The sequence below is a fragment of the Meles meles genome, chromosome 8, assembly GCF_922984935.1.
Source record: "Meles meles chromosome 8, mMelMel3.1 paternal haplotype, whole genome shotgun sequence".
Taxonomy (NCBI): Eukaryota; Metazoa; Chordata; class Mammalia; order Carnivora; family Mustelidae; genus Meles; species Meles meles.
Genome location: NC_060073.1, coordinates 40645024 through 40661773, shown reverse-complemented (window position 1 = coordinate 40661773; position 16750 = coordinate 40645024). Strand labels below are relative to the sequence as shown.

Genomic DNA, 16750 nt, shown 5'->3' with positions numbered 1-16750 from the left:
CTATTCAATATTCATTTGACGCTCATCCAAATTGATCTCACAGTGCAGTTTTTTGGTGTCGACTTAGTGTATTAAAGATGCCATAATCATCTCCCAAGCAGCACTTCTTTTGTTAGAATTTACCTCAACCACAGGACCTTTAGAAAGAGGGCAATTGAGTAGCCATATTTGGAACCATACGACTTTACCCCACTGGTCAGAATTAAATGAACCAGGGTAGATATTTTGTGTCGGGGAAATCCAAAGAGAGAATTCATTTTCTTCATTTTTTCTCTTTATTGTCTGGTCTCCCTTTCTTTCTCTCACTCCTGAATTTAGATAAAGAGATTTTGTCATTTATATGGCGATAGGCACTAACATAAGTCACTGAGACTTATGGTTACAGTTTTTGCCATTGCTCATCAAGCCCCAAAAGACACACAGAAAATAAGAGCCTGACAGAGGGAGCAGTTCCTTTTTTTTTTTTTTAATATTTTATTTACTTGACAGAGAGAGATCACAAGTAGATAGAGAGGCAGGCAGAGAGAGAGAGAGAGAGGGAAGCAGGCTCCCTGCTGGGCAGAGAGCCCGATGTGGGACTCGATCCCAGGACCCTGAGATCATGACCTGAGACGAAGGCAGTGGCTTAACCCACTGAGCCACCCAGGCACCCCGAGGGAGCAGTTCCTTAAAGAAGATAAAGCAGCAGATGTGCAGAGAGAATCTGAGACCACAGAGTATGGGGTCCAATAGGAGATGGAGAGTGTATTAAAGGATCTGACTGCATTTTTAATGCGTGGCTGCTGGTTGCTGGCAGCTTTCAAGCACCCTCCTTTCTTTTCTGCTCCATGTCTGAGCAAACTGCTAAGAAAGCCCAGGCATTCACCTCCATTTTCACTGGTGGCAAGTCCAAACCATGCTAGACCCTGTTTGAGAATCCTCACTCCAGCCCCTCCCCCTAACTATAATAAATCCCAAAGCCAATTGCTCATAATGTCACTGGGACTGAAATGGTGCAGGCCTCCTGGGGAAACATGGTAGAGTCATTCCTTTTAGTTGTCAGAGTTGCTGTTAATTTTGTCTGCAATTGCCAGCAAAGTACAGGAAGATGTATGAGAATGAATTATTGATTTTCACTTGCATTCTGGTTGGAGCAGGTTTGCAGCTTATTTCCAAGTAACTCTTTTCATCTTCATAGCAATAAATACAAACATCAATTTAATTCATCTCTTTGAGTTAGCACCTTTCGTGATAAATTGTATTTGTAAAACAACTAACCCTTTCCTTATTATAATCAGCAAATGAAGAGGTACAGCTGAACAGATTGTTCCATCACACCAAAATTCAGAAATAGCAACTTTCAGTTAAAAAAAAAATTCATGGAAGGTAAACATAGTTCATAGAGGGTTTTAAATACAATAAAACTTACAGACTTGAGAACCAAAAAGCTTCCTATGGAAAATAGTTTTGACAGTGATTGAGGAATATAGTCCTTTACTCAAACTCACTTCCCCACATTATAAGAGCTTTGGTTTAATTGTGTTAACCCTCTGTGCTTCCGTGATTTCTTCTCTTCCCCCATCCCCCATCCTGCAAGAAGAAAGTCAAAGTCTCCATGTTCTGGAGCCAAGCTGCACCACTCTGAAAGCACTTACACTACGTATCTTTTTGTTTGCAGTGTTCCCTGTAGTGCTGAAGAGCTCTTGCCCCCTTCCTTCCATTTGCTTAGGAGACAATGCTTTTAAAGAACAACTTGGATGGCTATTGGCCACAAAGTAGACCCCTCACTGCTCAACAGCTGTTTGAAAGCTTCTGGTCCAAACACGCATGAGGGTTTGATCTCTCAGAACTTTGTTTAATGAGGATGGTGACAGACTCACAGCTTCAGCACAGCTCACTGTCCAAAATAGGCACAATTTCCCAGAAGTCCTAATAATTCAAAACCATTTCAGTATGGTCTCTACAAAAAGGCATGCTGTCTTCTCTATCAAGCTGAGACATAAGGCTCACCAAGTGAAATACCAAAAAAAAAAAAAAAAAAAAAAAAAATCTCATATCTGATAGCTCATTTTAGCTTCCATTCCAATTGGTCTTCCTTTACTTGAGATCATTTCTGGGGAGAAAAATTTAATTAGGTGCAGGCGGTGCTCATTAAAAATTTATCTCTGTAAATATTATTCTTTCAACTTTCTTCATTATGACTGATACAACTTTGAAGAATCTTTGATAATATTATAATTATTTTAGATTGAATTGTTAGATTCAATATTAGATTAATGATTAGATTTAATTATTTTATTTAAAACTTACATTCTCTTTCTGTGTGTGTGTGTATGCATGCACGTTATGTTTATGCACATACTTCCTTGGATGTCAAGAAAAAAATATGAAAACCAGATAATTTTTGACATTCTGAAGTAAAACTTAATGAAAACCCATAGCTTCTATTTCTGGAGATTACGAGGACAGCATTTAAAGCCAGAAATGTTATGAACATTATTAGCCCAAGACACATTTTTTCCATTCTGTAGAACTGCCATATGATAGCTCAGAGTGTTTAAATTGCCTTTATTTGTTATTTTCACTCTCACCTCCCAATTAGAGCAGAGCTGCAAAGCTGCAGGGAAATGGGGAGGGGGATGTAGAAGAGGGGGCTGTTAAGCACAAAGATGTTTTATATGATTTTATAAGATAGGAGAATCTAGCCCAGGAAGAGAAGGTTCTGACTGCTGGGCTAGGGGATCTTGCACATGAGAAAGTTGGCAGTTTCTTCAGTTGTGTGATTTTGGAGATACAGGGAAAACTCCCTTTCTTCCTCCTGTAAATATATCCTTCACCCATTCAAATCCAAGTGCACGTATAGAGGATCTACTTTATGCCAGGGGCTATGACTGGCATGAAATTCAAAGGTGGAAAAGAGACCCCCTCCTCCATTTAGTTTATAGTATAGTGGAGGATACAGAAAGGAAGAGAAGCATTCAGGATACAGGCTGATAAATACTATGATAAGGGGAAGCAGAGACACTACTGAGTGTAGAATGAAAACCTTGACCTGGTCCTTAGGGTCAAGAAGAACTTCTTAAAGGAAGTTAGGCTGGTACCTGAAGGACAAGAGAAGTTAGGTGAAGGGAGAGAGGAGAACCAAAAGAAAAGGCAAGAACATGAGCGAGGGAAGGGACAAGCAGGAATAAAGACTTGGAGGCAGAAGGATATTACATCCGGGTTCAACTTTTCATCTGTGGTTTGACCTTGGGCAACTACTCATTGAAAATTGATTTCCTTATCTGTAAAATGTGGATGATATATTTACCTTTCAGCATTACTGAAAAGTAAATGAGATCATGTATCTTTTTAAAAAAGATTTTATTTATTTATTTGACAGACAGAGATCACAAGTAAGCAGAGAGGCAGGCAGAAGGGCGGTGGGGTGGGGGGCGGGAAGCAAGCTCTCTGCTGAACAGAGAGCCCGATGCGGGGGTCGATCCCAGGACCTGGGATCACGATCTGAGCCGAAGGCAGAGGCTTTAACCCACTGAGCCACCCAGGTGCCCTAAGATCATGTATTTTTAATTGCTGCCGTTGTTAGCAAGAAATAGAAATTCAACTTTGACTAATTTAAGTATAAAGGAGCTGTATTGATATATGATGTATTGATATATGATTACATATGATGTAAGTTTTAAGTATAATGGATAAACTATATATGTATTGGAAGTTTATTGAGACATGCTGTAGAACATGGAGACCTTACTGAATGCAGGGATTTGGCTGCATCTCAGGACCAACTGCAATTAGATATTCAGATGCTGTTAAGACACTACTGCTTTTCATATCTATTTCCTTTACATGTGGATGTTATCCTTCCCTTCCACCAAACACCAGCTTTTTATTCATAATAGATGATCATGGCTGCCCTAGAAGTCAACTTCTGAGTTTTATATCTTTGGCAGAACCCACTCAAAGAGAGTCTGCTTCTCAGTTCTAGTTCCAAAATTATCGGGAAAGGACTTGTCAGATGCCCACCTCAAAGCCATCTCCTGTGGTCAGGGAGCAAGGTCATAATGTATACACTTGGTGGCTCCCGAAGTGACTTTGGGAGATGCAGAGGCAGTTCAGGTCTTGGTTTTTAAAAATACTAACCAGGGTGCTTGGGTGGCTCAGTTGGTTAAGTGTCTCGTTCTGGATTTCGGCTTAGGTCATGATCTCAGGGTCATGATCTCAGCCCTGAGTCAGGTTCCATGTTGGGCATGGAGCCTGCTTAAGATACTCTCTCTCCTTCTCCTTCTGCCCCTCTCCCACTCTCTCTCTCTCAAAAAAAAAAAAATACTAATTAAAGTAACATACCTTTGGTGCACATCGACTATATGTCATGCACAATACAACAAACTTAGATGAGATATCTAATTAAATGTTAACCTAGTTAAGGAGTTACTGTTATTTTTTCCATATCATAGATGAAGAAACTAAGTTATAGTGAAGGGATCACTTGTTCAGACTTTATACAATGAGTAAGGTGAGAAGCCAGGATACCAAATCAAGCTTGCCTGGCTCAGAGTTTGAGCTACTGACTGTTTGGACATTCAATTTAATAAATGTCTCTTTTCAGCTATAGACCAGACTTCTACTTCCCTTCAGCGAGCAGAAGAATTCTGAACCCTGGTGTGGTGAGGAACAGCTCGTTCCTCTCTCTCCCCAGCGTTGAGGGCCAGCCAGAGATTACAAGCCCTGAACAAGAAAGCCAGAGCAGAACTCAAAGACAGGAATTCTTTAGATGTTATAGATCACACAACTTTGAAGTGATTCTGTTACCTATGTCTATATCATTTTTCTCTTTCCAACAGAGTATAAAATATCACACCTTTCATGCTAAAAGTGACTTTCACATATGGATGCTGATTTTTCATAAACTTTGGTGGCATTAGTCTTTGCCTAAAGCTATAGATCTCACTAGAAATTAAAGAAAAGTGATTCTATGATTCTAAAAATGGATGGGGGGAGATTCTGAAAGGAATTTTTAAAAGACAGATGTAGCAAGTGCCTATACGTTGATTAAAGATTAAGGAATGGACTAATTCTTAGTTGTTTCAGGGTTTTCCATTCCAACTGAGTGTACTGCCCAATGGTATTATTAACATTTTGGGTGGATCAGAATAGCCATTTCCAGTCTCTTCACTCAAATCTGCATGGTATTTGTTAGTGTTTATTGGAGTAGAGGTTGGAAGCACTTACGACTTTGTTGAGAAGGAAAGGAGAGAAAATATTATTGCAACTGGATTTGTTCATTAGTTCAGTTACTTATTTATTCTACCAGTAAACATTGAGGTAGGAAGAAATATGATTGAGAAGGGACCATACCTTACAATGGTGGCTTAACTTTTATCTATAATATTTTGTTTTTAAAAATCTGGAGCAAATCTGGCACAATGTAAGATTTGTTTAAAGCTTATTATAGGTCCAGGGGTGCCTGGATGGCTCAGTAAGTTAAGCACCTGACCCTTGATTTCAACTTAGGTCCTGATCTCAGGATTGTGAGATCCAGCCCCAAGTCAGGTTCCATGTGGAGCCTGCTTAAGATTCTCTCCCAACATCTTCCTCTGCCCCTCCTCTCTCTGTCTTTCTCTCTCTTCCTCATTAAATGAACAAACAAACAAAAAACCAAAAAACAACTCATTGTAGGTCCAAAAGTATTTGTTTTATAAAGCTAAGTATCTTGAATATAATATATGACATTTGGTTGAGAATAAAGAATAAGAAAAAGGGAAATATGTCTTAAAATCCTTTAGTATTAAAATCACTCCATTTTGTTCTGTTTTTTTTTTTTTAAAGCTTTATTTATTATATATTTTAGAGAGGGACTGTGTGTGCAGGGGCAAGGGGAAGAGGGAGAGGTAGAGAGAGTGTCAGACACACTCTGCACGGAGCATGGACCCCGACGCAGGCTTGATCCCACAACCCTGAGATCAGGACTTCAGCTGAAACCAAGAGCCGGTCACCCAATCAACTGCACCATCCAGGCACCCCCAGTTTCTTTTCTTTTCTTTCTTTTTTAAATGTGCTATTCCCACTTTGTGACCATAAATCCTAATATACCAGCACTATGTGGGTTTCAAGACTTTGATTACATGGTACATTGTTTCTCTGTGTTCTGTGTTTGGTCAGTGGTAGTGGTGGAACATTTTGGATCTAGAAATTAAAAAGGTACATCAAATTGGAAGGCACAGACCTCTCAGAATTGTCTTTCTTCTACCCAAAATAGAAACTTCCTGTTTGGAATATTACCTAATGTACTTACATAAAGTGCCTTAAACCTCAAGCATGAGATATAATTTATTCTAGAATTTTACAACGTCCGATCCTGAGCATGGGGCAAGTCAGTATTTTAAATCTCAATTCCCTTATATGTCAATTGGGAAAAATAAAAATAATAGTGTTAACTCACAGATTATTATAAAGAGAGGTGACTGTACCATGACATTAATAAAGGATAAATTTCAAAGACTCATTAACACAAGTTCATTCCAAATTCAGTATCTAATTTTGTATTTGTAACTTTGTATTGTTTTTCTTAAAAATAGCTTTCCAAATTGACTATTTTCAGGCCTGATAATATCTGGATCTGCCTCTGGTTACAGAGATGACATAAGATATTAAGTAAATATAAAGCTTTAGGGAAGTGCCTAAAAAGAGAAGAAAGAGAGAGGAGGAGTGGGGGAGGAGAGAGAGAAATTTTAAGGGAATTCGTTCTCATGATTGCGGAGGTTGGCAAATCAAAATCTAAGGCAGGACAGCAGGCTGGAAACAGAAGTCAATGTTGCAATCTTTAGGCAAAAGTCTGTGGGTCAGGCTGATAGGCTAGAATTCAGGGAGGACTTCTATGTTACAGTTTTGAGGCAGAATCCCTTTGTTTCTAGTTAACCTCAGTTTTGCTCTCCAGGCCTTCAGTCGATTAGAGGAGGCCCACTCACATTATCATGGGTGATCTTTTAAATATTAAATGATAGCTACAGAACACCTTCACAGCAACATCCAGACTGGTGTCTGAGCAAACACCTGGGCACTATAGCCTAGCCAAGCTGACACATATAAATTAACTACCACCCAGAGTAAGTGCTCAACAAAACAAAATACTCTGCAAAGTCCTGATTAATTTAGAATTAATTAATTAATTCTCCTCCTCTTCCTTATCCTTCTTCTTTGCCTTATTATAGCCTATATTTCTAGAACAGTACCTGAAATTTAAACAGTTCTCAAAAAAATCCTTTGGGAAAATGGATGTGTTAAGAAATGCAAGAATGAATGAATAAATAAATAAAAATGTATTTGCCAGCAGTTAGCTGATGTGGACTGTTCAAAAGAGCTAGCATATTGAAGTCCAATGAGTTTGGCTGGATGGCATACCAGATAAAGAAAAATGGAGTCTGGCATACATTTGGTGCTTTTGCCCTGGTCCAGGGTGTCAGGTCTTAATACATAGTTATGAAGTAAAGTTTGAAATCTGAGGAATGAGTGATAAATCCTACAATCTCTGTATTACTTACTCAAGGCAAAAGTAGCCTTTCCTTATCCAACATTTACTATTCCCTGATATTGCTAAAATGTAGCTGGACTTGACCTCAAGACCATTACAAATATTTTTCCTCTGATCTAAGACTGTCTAAAATACAAGGCAACATTCAGTCTCTTGCCCTTATCTTTATCTTTCTTTCATTGCATGCTCAAAGAAGTCAGTCTAATTTCCACCTTTTTCTCACTCTTGCCTACCTCTCAATTTGAAGGGTGTTCATTCTTCACCAGACAGTCACAGAATGGAAAGTGGCAGGCAGAAGAACTATGTCCTAAAATTCAATAAACACTTCTCTCTTATGCAAGGGAAATGTATAAGCTTGCCTTTAGAGGGTAAGGCAAAAAAGGATTCAAACAAATCCACTTTCCTTTCCTTACATTAATCCAATGCAGTGCCCATGCTAACACCAGGAATCAAATCATTCTGTTTTCCTACATTCTTAATAAATCAGACTCCTCTGGAGGTCAAAGATGAAAGTGGTATCTATTTGCATCTCAGTTTCAATCTCTGCTCGGTAGCTTGCTTCAGAATGGTTCTTCCTGGGAACACGTGTATCCTGATCAAAATGCCAATTACATTTGTTCCTTCAGCATTATCAGACAAGACTTCTTGCCCCCATATTATGAGTGCTTTGTGTATCTGACTTGTAATTTACACATATCAGACACCAGCTCACTGGAAGGCCCCTAGAGTGTGAAGTCTCACAAGTGACAGAAACAAGGCAAACTCTCCTCATACATCTGGGCCAACTCTCCCTTCTCAGTGTATTTTACACCATTTGAATGGGACATGGTCATGGAAAACCAACTAAGATCTAAAGACCAAAGCTGTCATTGGAGATAGATTCTCCACTCCTCTGTAAATTGAACTTGTGGAATTTAAAAGGTAAATGTATTTTGAGGAATTTGTCCATTCCTTCATTTCTTTTTTTTTTTCTGAGAACTCTACCCTCCCTCTACCCCCACACACATGAACACACAGAAGTGTGGACCTCCAAAGTCATCTGATAATATATATCCACAACTCCTGGCTATACTTGTTTGAGTAATGGTGAGTATTTGACCCAGTCTGGGCAAATTGAATTTTCTTCACAGGAATTTGGAAACATAATTCTCAGACATTAGTTTACTGTCTTTTGTTTATTTGAACTATGAACTAATATAAAGCCAGGGTTGGGGTAGCCATTGCTTGAAACACTAGTAAGACCTGAACTGCAGAGAGAGAATGATCTAGACAAAAACATCATGCTGTCTCCAAAGAAATAGCCATGGTATGTGATAATTTTCTAGTTCCTGGTCCCAAGCCTCAGAGAGGTCATGGCTGTACTTTCTGTGCATCTATAAGATGACATCTTTGCCCTTATTATGATTATTCCTTGTATATAAATTAATATAAGTGGATTTCTGTTTCTTATCACCAAAAATATCTTGATCAAAATATCCTATGGAATCCATAGTGACCAAAGTTAGTGCATTTATTGTGGAATCATTGATTTGCTATAAAAAATAATCATTACGTGCATATTGTGTCTAGAAACTGCTGGGTGCCAAGGGACCAAGATGGAAAAAATATTCATTTTCAACTGTGAGGAAAGATGAACAACACTGACTGAGTGACTAGGATATACTAGCATTTTAAATGCATTTAAAATAATTTCTCACAGAAATTGTGCAATGTGAAAGGCTTAGTTGTTCTCTTTTTAAGGCAAGTATTTATTGAATACCTACAATTTTTCATAGTTTGTCCTTAAAGGTGGGAATAAGGTACTGAACAAAATAGACACATCCTCAGCAACTGAGGATTTTATATTCTAGTGGAATAGATACAGACAAAAAATCTCAGGTAATACATACACTGTGAGAAAAAAGCAGAATATTGTGATGGAGAATGAGCAGGGTTGGTTTAGCTATGTGTAGGACAAAGTGGAGGAGAAGCAACATTAAAAAGGATGGCCAGGTGATATCTGAGGTGAGACCTGATTTACAATAAAGTTTCACCACAGAAACAACATCCCAGGCAGAGAAAATAACAAGTGCCAGAGCCAGTGAGGCAGGAACAGGTCTAGTGTGTTCAAGCAGTAGAACTCAGGCCAGAGTGGCTGAGGCATAAGAAACAGAGAAGAGCAATGTGAGGTGTGGTTGGGGAGAGAGGAGGCAGCAACCACCCAGAGTCTTGCAGACAGCCGTAAAGAATTTGGATTTAATTCTATGTGTAGTGGAAAACCATTAGGAATTTTAAGGAGAAGAGCAATATGATCATTTGTGTTCTTGCAAGATTTTGGTAGAGAGTAGCCTGAAGTGTCCAAGAGAAGGAGATGGGAGAGCTGTTAAGAAGGTGCTGCAGGTGATGAGTGGTGATGGTAACCTGGCAAGGGTAGTGAAGCAGAGATATAAAAAGGCATGTGGATTTGATATATGTTTTTGGAATCTGACTAGAATTACTAATGGATTCATGAGCGGCAAGCAAGAAACAGGAAACAAGAGTGACTCCCAGCTATTGACTTTTGCAACCTTGTTAAGTGCCCTTAAAAATGGAGGAAAACTGGGAGAGAGATGAGCTTTGTATGTTGGAGGGTGATGGTGAAGAAACAAACAGAATCGAGTGTTCTCTTTGGGCAGGTTATGTTTGAGCTGCCTGGCAAACATCTCAATGAGATGCCAGGGAGGCAACTGGGCATACAAGCAAGGAGCACAGGAAACACGTTAAGCCCGAAGAAATTGACTTGAAAGACAGATCTAGAAGAAAAGCCAGGACTGTGTTAGTAAATGCAGGAGAATTGTTATCAGCAAGAGAAGGAAACTCTCTCATGCTTCTCTGATTTTCTCTCTCCCTCAGTGTGTATATATGAAGGATATTATGAAGTAAGATCATTTTCTAGGATGATAACAAAGTGATTTAGTCAGAAAAGTAAGTGGGACTGATAAGTAACACTCAGTGCCTAGATGGAATTCACGACTGTGAATTACAAGTGACTACATCTAGCCTGCTTGGATGATTTTTTTCAGTAATACAAATTGCTCCAATGCAGGACAGAATAGGCAGATTGGGGGTGCCTGGGTGGCTCAGTGGGTTAAGCCTCTGCCTTCGGCTAGGGTCATGGTCTCAGGGTCCTGGAATCAAGCCCACATTGGGCTCTCTGCTCAGTGAGGAGCCTGCTTTCCCCTTTCTCTCTCTGCCTGCTTCTCTGCCTACTTGTGATCTCTCTCTGTCAAATAAATAAATAAAGTCTTAAAAAAAAAAAAAAAAGAATGGGCAGATTGTTAGGTTTGACCAGAGTTTGAAGTTTTTTCCATTAGAGTATTTTGGAGGAAGAACTAGGAAGGGACTTGATTATGTGTAGGAATTAATGACCATAGTGGTAGAGCATGGAATCCAGTTGGTTAACGAAAGTGTTATATATTTTTGTAGTAATGTTCCCTAATTTGTTGTGGTCTCCTCCACACTGAAAATGGCCATTTGACTTCCTTTGGTTAACCAAAGGCTTGAAAAGCATTTGAGCATTGGGTCTTGACCTATCTGTGCTCTTGGGATATTGCCATCACCTTGATATGAATAAGCTTTCATTATCCTATTGGGAGATGAAAATTACATGACTTAGTCACTCTTGTCACACCTGCCAACAACCAACCTACTGCTGGTATATGAGTAAGGTCATCCAAGAACAGCCAAGTCTCAGTCAACTAACCCAATTGACTGCAAACTCACAAACAAAATAAAGTAATATCAACTGAGCCCAGACCAGACCAGAGGAACCCCCATGCAGAATTGTGAGCCCAATAAATCGTCTGTTACCTAGCAATAGATAATAGTACAAGTGATGGATGGTGAGGAGAGGTAAATGGATTGGACATCTGAGAAAGAGGGAAGGATTGGTAAGATGAGAGTATAAAAATAAATGTGTTGGGAAGATGAAAAATTTTCCAGAGATAGACAGTGGTGATCATTGTGCAACAATGTGAATGTACTCCATGACACGGAACTCTGTACACTTAAAAACGGTTAAAATGGCAAATTTTGCTTTATATATTTTTACCACAATTTAAAAATAAAATTTAAAAAAATGAGTCAGAAGGTAGATTTTTATTATTTTTTTCTATTAAAGAAATCGAGCTTCAATGCAGAGAATAATTTGTTCGAAGTTACACAAACAGGAAATGGAAAAACTATGAATAGCAACAAGACTTTCCTTCTCTGACATTTGTGGCAGAGTGGAAAGAACACCAGAGCTCACTGAGCATTCATAAATTTTATTTTAGTTGGCATGAATTTTAAGGATCATCTAGACCATCCTCTTAGTTTATAAATGAAATAACACATATATTTGTGTCATTGCATGCCACTTAATTTACTTGATTTACTGAATACTTCCTGGACATACCCTCTGCGCCTGGCATGTGCTCCTCAGTGAGTATCCAGCTCATAGAGCTTCATGGAGCTTTCCCTCATGATGACATATTCTAAACCAAAAAGTCATAAAAAAATTGCACAATTACAAGTTATGTTAAGCACTCTGAAGGAAAAATACAGAGGAATTCATGAATATATATCAGCGAGACCTTATTTTTGGTGGTGGCGGGAGTCAGGGAAATCTTCCCCCAAGGAGTGACTTAGGCGGAGACTGGAAGGATTTGTAGGGGTTATGGAGGAGAAATCTCTCTGTGCCTCAATTTCCTCATCTGTAATATGAGGGGAATTGGACTAAATTCTCTTCCAGATCTAAAATGAATTATTCACTAAATTTAGAGATAGGGGATTTAAGTTTGACTGGAAAACAGATGTGACCATGATTCAGGAAGTTGCTGGTTTTTACATTCATGTGGATTGTTTATTATATAGTTCAGTAAGAAAAGATACTTAAAACTGGTATTTGGGCACCCAATCTTTTTTCAATATGTTCGAATGAAATCCCTTACCTTGGGCTGAGCTCTCATGGGATTTTCATGGTATCTTTTAATCAAAACTTAAGCATACACTATATAATGGCTCCAGACTTCTTTTTCAATATACACAGAGGGACTACAGGAGTTATTTCCTTTGCCATATAAAATCATCTCTCCAATGGAAAATATGTTTCAAATTAGGCACCGAGTCCACGAATAAGTGCAGTGTGAATGTTCTATGTCAAAATGTAAAAGATTATTAGAAATGAGAAATGTACATTTTATGTATTTATGCTAAACTCTGGATTCATTCTCTTTGGAAATATTAGCATCTCAATCCCCAGCTGGGCAAAACCATCTTATTTTAGCTTACAGTTCTTTTCAAGGAAAAATATGGGGGAAAAGTTGCTTTAGAGGCTGCTGTTGAGATGTGAGCCCAGTGGTTTTGAAGCTATGCTCTTTGGAGATTAGGAGCTCCTCAAACCAAGCTGGAGCATTCTGCTTCCAAAGTGAGCAACAATTTTCTGAGACAAGTATTGGCTCAAATTTTAAGATTCCTTCCATATATATTTCTTGATAATTTGATACTTTCTACAGCCTTTCTTTAAAAAAAGGAATGATTGAGGAACAAGCATGTAGGAAAACAGAAATGGAAATTCATACTTGCTCTGATGGCCCATCTGCCCCCACTCCCAACCCTAGGACACTAGTGATTGTGACTTTTTGGCAGACATATAATAAAGTCATATTTTCTACTAAAAATGACGTCTAGTTCAAATGACATAATTGAATATATAAACATTCTATACACTATACACAGACACACACAACACACTAAAATCCCATCAAGATTTCCTGGTATTCCAAGGGAAACGGGAGAAAACCATCAGCTTAATTGATAGGAGCCTTTTCAATTCTAGCGTAACTCTTCACAAACAAACATTGATCTGGGTATCTAATTTTTTAGGAGATAACTGCTCTTATAATCAGTTTTACAGATAGTGACATGAAGACCCAGAAGAGAACTTGCCTTGCCTGTGCACACACACAATGTTCAGTGTAAGGATCAGAAGTCAGGAAATGTTGAGAACAGGATTTCCCCACGCAAATTTCCGTTAATTGCCTGTTGTTCGAATTTGGTCAAGCATCAGCCAGGTCCCTATCCTAATTGTACATTTGTGATAGCAAACTTGTCAAAATTTTGCCCAATTCCTCTACTCTCTTACTCTTCCTGGAGGAAACTGGGAGTACCCCAGGGGAAGAAAAGTCCACTGAGAACTGAAGTCGAATCCCCACCACGGGCAATAGGGAGTGGTAGAGGTTTAAGAGGGATTATAGCCCAACCTGCCCGATTACTGAAGTCCTAAATGCCAGGGACAGACTCTGAAATGATATATAATGTGAAAAGGCAAGATAGGATATCAAGTCAGTATATCAAACCCAGAAAGGAGACATGGTTGTTAAAAATAGAACAGGTATGTCTCCCTCCCAATCCCATCTTGTTTCATTCATTCTTCTCCTAGGGGAGCGGGCTATGGACATTGGGGAGGGGAGGCGAACCATAAGAGACTATGGACTCTGAAAAACAACCTGAGGGTTTTGAAGGGTCAGGGGTGGGAGGTTGGGGGAACAGGTGGTGGGTGATGGGGAGGGCACGTTTTGCATGGAGCACTGGGTGTTGTGCAAAAAGAATGAATACTGTTACGCTGAAAAAAAAAATAAATAAATAAAAAGGGAAAAAAAAAAAAAAAGAAACACTAAGCAGTCTCCTGCTATAATTAAAACAACTTCCTACATAATGATAAAAAAAAAAAAAATAGAACAGGTAAATTGGGAACACACAAGCTAGATGTCATTGGCTTAACCTCCAACCATGAGTTTTTGCCTAGGACGACTTTAACATTGGTGACGTACTTGTCAAGGTCAGTGCATCAGTGTGAGAGTATGAGAGGATTAAGATGTCCGGAAAATTAATGAATATAGTTTCTACGGTTTCTTCCAAAATAACTTTTCCCTCTAGGTTTAGAAATACCGTTGGATCAATATTTGAAATAGAAAGAGTGACACCACTATGAAATAAGTTCCTTGGCATTTGACACACTAACCAGATCTCTTTATTAAATGATGTTGAAGCATGCTTACTGATGACAACAAGAGGCTATGATGCCCCTATTATAATATCCAAAATTATTTCATCAAGGAAAAATAAATTATGCACAGTGGGGTTTTCATATACCTTGTGATATCATGGTTCTTGGATAATATTTAAGCTATAGACAATCTTTCAAGCAAATTACTTGTTTAACCAGAACATCCTATCATACACTAATCTGGGTTATTAGACTTTGGGAAAAAATGTTTTAGTTTTCCAAACTCCTGAATCATTGATTGTTTTATTCTTCAACAGGCACTTATTGGGTACTTAAGATATTCCAGAAACTGGGTAGGGACTGAAGTTTAAAGACAAATAGATACAGTTTCTAGACTCAAGTCATTTGTCCTTTAGTGGCAGAAAGAAGTGAGCGACCAATGCAATCCAGAATGAAATATCTTGTGTTAGAGGTAGACACAAGATACTTCAGAAATCGGTAAGATAAGGAGTGGAGTTCATTCACTGTCGTGGTCTAATTAAGGGAAGATAGAACCGAGCCATTTTCCTTGAAATGTTTAGGAAAAAATGGGGGCACCTAAGGAAAGGTATTTTGAGCAGAGAGAAAAGTATATGTAAACGTCAGTAAACATGACATGTGAATAATTCATAGCATATGGAGTGTATGGGAGTGCAGGGAAGAAGGGATAAGGCTAAGAAGTACCTTTGAAACAGATTAAATAGATCTTATATTCCTAGAAAATGTAGGGCTTTTTGGGGGTGTGTGTGCATATTCACATCCATGTGTGAAAATACAAAAATGCCCCTTGCCATGTTGATTTAATGGAAAATTAATATTTTATTAGGAGGGCTATATATAGATTTCTACTTGCCTTCAGTGGTGATTGAGAGTTTTCATCTCAGAATGCTGAATAAGCAAGCATTGTATGTGGCATGAAGAGGAGGCATGCCCTTTGGAATCAGATGGATTGGTGTTTGAATTTCATTTCCTTTACTTCTTGGCTCTGTAACCTTGAGAAAACCACCAAATTGTTCGAAGTTGAATTACAAGGTTGTTATGAGTTGGAAGTAAAATAAAACAGAAAGATTTTATCCTAGGGTTTGCAATGGGTATGAAGTGTTAATTATGCATTTTTCACATGAGTGTCCTTTTATCTCCAAATACTATGTATGTTTTTTAATTTTGTAAGTTTGTCATTTTTTTTACATGTACAAAAGGAAAAGAACTTTGATTACTTATATATAATGGCCTCTTCTGCTTTTTATGCTTTCTTGCCAGATGCCTTCGGAGCAGGTGCTTTCTGGGCTGGAGATTTCTGACCTTCCTGAGGCTTTGGAGACACTGCATTCTGGCCTGCAGCTTTCAGGGCAGGAACCTTCCAGGCTGGAAACTTCTTGCCAGCAGTGGCCATTTCTTTCTTTCTTTTTTTTTTTTCTGGAAACTGCAGCAGCTGCCCCAGCAGTACCCTTAGCAGTGGATGCTTTTCTGGGAGAAACTCTCAGGAAAGCTGCCTTTTGCAGCTTTCTCACGTGGACCTTGATTATTCTGTTCCTCATTTTCTTTACCTTCATAACTTTATAATGATCCAAATTTGTCATCTTGGCATTTCTTTCTCTGGCTTCATTCTGTGTGGCCCATCTAGTAGCTGCCCACTTTGTACTGATCCTTGCCTTCTGCCAGGCTTGTCGGGCAAACGTCTGGCTGACACTGTGTGGAAATTTGAGGATGACGCCAACGAGCTGTACGGATTTGAAAGGTATAGCCGGTCTTCTTACCTGAGAGCCAGGTCCATCAGAAAAAACCCTGTTCTGAGCAATAACATTTACAATCCCGAATCCCGACCAACTTCCCTGTATGAGGCCCAAAGGAGATGTAGGTCAGCAGCCAACCTCCATGAAGCACCTGAAAACCATGTTGGTAGGGGGGGAGGAAGAAGGCACTCCCTAGTGTGTTCATGTCTATTTTGTAATTTTGTCAGTTTTCACTTTACTCTTTTTTAAAATTTAATTTCCAGTAAGTTAATATGCAGTGTAATATTAGTTTCAGTTGTGCAATATAGGGATTCAACACTTCCGTACAACACTCGGTGATCATCACAGTGAGTGCCCTCCTTAATCCCCATCACCTGTTTCACCCATCCCCCCACCTACCACCCTTCTGGTAACCACCAGTTGGTTCTCTATAGCTAAGAGTCTGTTTCTCGGTTTGCCTCTCGC

The 16750-nt window shown here is 38.9% G+C and overlaps 1 pseudogene; it reads right to left on the bottom strand.

Moving 5' to 3' along the window:
• Window positions 1-15795: 15795 nt before the first annotated feature.
• On the bottom strand, window positions 15796-16447 carry LOC123949996 (annotated as a pseudogene).
• Between the last annotated feature and the right edge of the window lie 303 nt (window positions 16448-16750).